This window comes from Corapipo altera, unplaced genomic scaffold (genome assembly GCF_003945725.1).
Source record: "Corapipo altera isolate COAL_440 unplaced genomic scaffold, ASM394572v1 70, whole genome shotgun sequence".
NCBI classification, from domain to species: domain Eukaryota; kingdom Metazoa; phylum Chordata; class Aves; order Passeriformes; family Pipridae; genus Corapipo; species Corapipo altera.
In genome coordinates, this window is record NW_020884911.1 from 5,647,391 (window position 1) to 5,652,167 (window position 4,777).

Consider the following 4,777-nt stretch of genomic DNA (forward strand, 5'->3'; position numbering starts at 1 on the left):
AAGTTAGCCCAGACCTAAGACAGTGCTGGCTATGTTCACTGACTTCTGGTTGGCTCAGCATGGGGACAGAGACAACTTGCACCTTTACAAGCCTGTTTATTATTTAAAGAACCTCTATTAACCTTTGCTAGCAGAATTAAGCATCTTCAATTACACTGAATTAATTTTCAAATGAACGTACACATCCACTGTGGCTTGTAGGACTCCTAGTATGAGGGAGCAAAGACTCTGCAACCTCTCTGTGCCATCCATATTATTACTTGATGTGAAAGTTGTACTGTTGTTATTACTAAGGCATGTCCCCAATGTGTCTCTTATTATCTTGCCATTTGTGATGCCTGAGGTTGGCTTATCCTAGTTAGAGTTCTGATGTAGAGGAGCTGAATTGCCAACTCATATGGAAGTTTGTACTCACTGTGGGTTGACTTATCCTATCAAATTCCTGTCACAGATTACTGTGGCTCTGCTCCACAAAGACTGACATGGCCCCATTGTTGGCAATTCTTCTTTCTGCAATAAAATATATAAAAAATATTGTTCATATTATTTAAAAAGACTATTTTTAAAGCTTTAAAAAGTAGTTAAAATCATGTCTGAATGCTAGAAAGACAAGGGAAAACACATATGATACTGCTCATTCTTTGTATAATTATTTTTCATTCAAGAATGTCCTGATGGGGATGTGCTTTTACATATTTAGGGACCCTTAGAGGTTTTCTTCTCCACGTGCTTTTGAGGCCCCCCCTCTTTAGCCTATGTAAGCTCTTTGTGTCCACCCCATCCTCCAGCAATGCCTTCCATAGGCCTCCAAGCCATTTCAGGAATAATTGTGTCCTTTTTTTTGCTTTGAACTCTGATCTCCTGACTTGCTACCCTGTGTTCTTACATGAGCATTGATGGTGAACCTCTTGGCTTTCCTCCTTCTTCCTTTATTCAGCTGGTTGCTTTTAGGACTTTAAAACCATGTATTTTGTCTTCTCGTTGATGGTAAAACCAACCCCTTGCAACATCCATGGAAAGATGGGCATCATGGTGTTGATCAGACCAAATAATTCTTTCAACTGCATTTTATCATTTGTCCCCAGAATTTGCCAGTCCCCTTCTTCAGCTTCCCCATGAGCTTGCCCACGTCCTGTGGAGCCACCAGAGACCTCACCAAGGTAGTGAGCACGTGCTTTACCTAAATTGTGAAAACAGACAGTTGACCAAATCCACAATTTTTGTCTGCACACTTATCCAACATGCTTTTGATGGCTCTGTTTCCCCGTACTGAAACTTTGTAGCATTGGAAAACTCTTGTGGTGAAAAATTCTTCCTTCAAGTGTTTGCATCTCTGCAAAGTAAATATTTAGGAAAATAGTGTAGCTCTTTCACAGTCGACATCTCATCCTTTACAGCATCAGAGGCACAAATCTGTTTGTGTGCCCAGCTCTACCGAGTTCACAGAATCATGGAATGGTTTGGGTTGGAAGAGACCTTAGAGAACATCTTGTTCCAGCTCTCCTGCCGTGGGCAGGGACACCTTCCACTAAGCCAGGTTGCTTGGAGCTCCCTTCCAGCCTGGCCTTGAACACTTTCAGGGATGGGGCAGCCACAACTTCTCTGAGTAACCTGTTCCAGGCAGGAACCAGTGGAAAAAGAAACCCCTCCCCAGCTGGAGCAGAGGACACTGCAGCCTGTGCAACCTGTCACACAGCGTCCGAGGCAGGAAGGCCCTTTCCATTAAGTAAAAGATCTTCTGCAGGAAAACCAGAACAATGGAAAACCAAAGTAGCTTTCAGCTCTCCCAGCAGATTTGGGAACGAACTGAAGGAGGAGCAGTGCTGGCTCGGTGCCACAGCTCTGCAGGCAGTGGGGGTGAAGAAGCTGTGATAACGTGTCTCCTCGGCTGAGTCTTTAAAAATAAGACATTCGCTTTCTTGTTGTTTTTTTTCAAGCATTACATAAAAGTTCCCCTTAGAAGGCCAAAGGCAGCTGTTTTCTTAGGCCGAGGAAGTCATGAAGAGGCAAAGCAGGCAAAAACATCAGATAAGTCTGGATAAAAAACTTGGCTAACCTATTTTTCCCCCCTCCTGAACAGCCAAGTTCGAAGCACTCTGCAGAGCTCTGCCTGGGAGGAAAAGCAGAGCCAACCACTGAAAAATGATATCTGAGCGCTGGTGAGGACCACAGCTCTCCCTGCCTCCGTGCGGGAACTCCTGAGGTTCCGTTCCCTGTGGTGGGAGTACTTCTCCTCTCATCCAGGCAACCCAGAGACCTTCTAAGTAACAAGCAGATAACTTTAGGTAACAAGACATCTCCCAGTTAAGAAACAGTAGGAAATGGCCTCAAGTTGTGCCAGGGGAGATTTAGGTTGAATATTAGGAAAAATTTCTTCACTGAAAGGGTGGTCAGGCATTGGAACAGGCTGCCCAGGGAAGTGTTGAGTCACCTTTAAATATCCCTGGAGATGTTTAAAAGATGTGTAGATGTGACACTTGGGGACATGGTTTAGTGGTGAGCTTGGCAGTGCTGGGTTAATGGTTGGACTCGATGGTCTTAGAGGGCTTTTCCAACCTGAACAAACCTATGATTCTAAAAAGCCTTGACCCCTGGCAGCTCTAACACGGCATGTGGATCTTGACAAAATGAAGCTTGTGATAGACACTGGAGGTCCCCGTCCCACAGGGAGAGGACAAGCCACTGTCACCTGCAGAGAGGGTCTTGTCCCCAGACAGCATGACAGGAACTTTATCCCTCCCCGGGGCTCTGGACATCCGCCCTTTTGTTTCCCCCTGGGGATCCTGGGAGAGAACAAGGTCCACCTGAAAGCTCCAGGGCTTGCCGGCTTTGGGGTTTTGCACTTTGCAGTTGTAGCGCCTTGTCACAAGGTGGCAGGGACGTGACACTGCCTGGCACGCTTCCGTCATCACTGCTCCTCAAATCCTCACTGCTTTCCTTCTTACCCAAAAGCATATGCATTTATCAGCAATCTTCCATCTTTTCTTTAAAACTGTCCTTGGGAGAGTTCAAAAGGAGGGTAATTAGTTATTTCAAAGCTTAAATATTTTACCTGTTTGCACTAAAGAAAAAAAAGGAAAGAAGCTGCTTTGCTTCCTTCTGCCTGGAAGTCATGGTGATGTGGGGAAGTGAGGAAGGGGTGGCCTGGGTCAGCCTCTGCTGAGCCTCGGCTCTGGCTGCTGCTGCTTTCAGGTTCAACCCAAAAGCTGTGATTATTAAAAAGCAGGCAGCCCTTCTGTCCTGAGTTACAGGGATCATTTCTTCCTAAATAATTGAAGATGGTAAATTATTCTTGTAACTTCAAAAGAAAAATATATATACACCTCTCTCTCTCTCTCTCTCTCTCTCTCTCTATATATATATATATATATATATATATGTTTCATTTAATGCAAAAGAAAATCTCAGCAATATTATATTTGCTCTGGCTTCATAGTGGATGCTTAACTTTGGCCTTCTGGAAGGAAATGTCTGTACATTTATAGGACCAATTCCCTTCATTTTAGGTGCTTCCAACAGTAATCTTTTACCCTTTCACATGCTAGGAGTTTTGTGATTTTACTACTCTGCTCTCTCAAGGGTGTTGCAGGCTGTGTGGCAAGGAGTGAAACCTTTGTCATTGCTCATCAAACATTTTCTTGCAGAATTCTACCTGCAGTGATAAAATTAGATTTGTGTTAATAAGCTGCTAATAAGCACCAGGTAATTATTTAGTTTATCTCTAGAGGCCCAGCTGATCGTTGTCTCCTTGTGCTTGTTTGCCTGGCAGTCTGTAGGGACAGGGGATTTTCAGGTTTTTTAATCTGCTGTACATGCAGGGAGAGATTACTCAGCTGTCACTCTGCAGAAAACATCCCTATCATGCAGCAGGAGGTATCCATAACAAATTGCTGACATCCAAATTCAGCCCTGTACAAATGGATGTGTAAGATGCCTGCTGCTCCCCACGTCGAAAACAGACCATGGAGGCTCAAAGGCATTGACACAGCAGAAGGAAACGAGCAGAAAATTACCCAAGTAGAGCAGGTACCATTAGAAAATAATTATTTCTGAGCTGCTGTTCACTGTTCACAAATATTTCCCGTTTTCAGCACAATGCAGTGGCCTGAGAAAGGATTTTTGTGGGTCAGTTGGATGTGTTTCCTGCTTCATACTGAGGCTCTGAGATGGACCCAAGGTTTACACTTCGATTTCTGCGAACAGAAAGTAATCAGAAATTTTTCCAGCTCTCAAAAGCACAGACCCACAGAACCAAGTAAGTCTGAACTCCTACATGCTTATTTATGAACCTTGAGCTAAGTGATGAGTGTGTATATTCCCTTGCAAGCTTGCAGTTTATTTCAATACACATAAGGAAACCAGTTCGAAGTTCAAGGCAGGCTCTTAGTTGAGAGGGAGGGAGGAAAATCCTTTCTTAACATGTGGCAATTCATCTGTGGAACTTGTCACTGCAGAGCAGTGTCAAGACTGAAAATGTAATAAGATGTAGATTGAAATGGAGAAGCTGACAGGTGACAAGAGCATCTAATGCACAAGTGCACAAATAGATGCTTTTTGATTTGGTTTAAACTCAAAGTTTATAGAATTTGGGAATGAGGTGGCCTTTCTATCTCCTGAAATAAAAGCTAGGTGAACCTCACGATGAATTGGTTTCAGATCAGCCCGTCAGGGTGTTTTGTTTTGAGAAAGTAGGGACTCTTCCTTCGATTGTTTTGTGCTGTTTTCTAACCAAGGAATTTGACAGGGGCTTGTGCAGTGTTTCAACTGAAGTAAATAA

General features: G+C 43.7%; 1 long non-coding RNA gene across 1 annotated transcript in view; it reads left to right on the forward strand.

Annotated features, from left to right (window-relative positions):
• The window catches only part of LOC113952197, an 8,281-nt gene extending 4,043 nt beyond the window's left edge, over window positions 1–4,238 (forward strand). Inside the window, exon 3 of the long non-coding RNA XR_003529441.1 lies at window positions 4,092–4,238. This is a non-coding gene — a long non-coding RNA (uncharacterized LOC113952197). The remainder of the gene's footprint in view (window positions 1–4,091) is intronic.
• The last annotated feature ends 539 nt before the right edge of the window (window positions 4,239–4,777 follow it).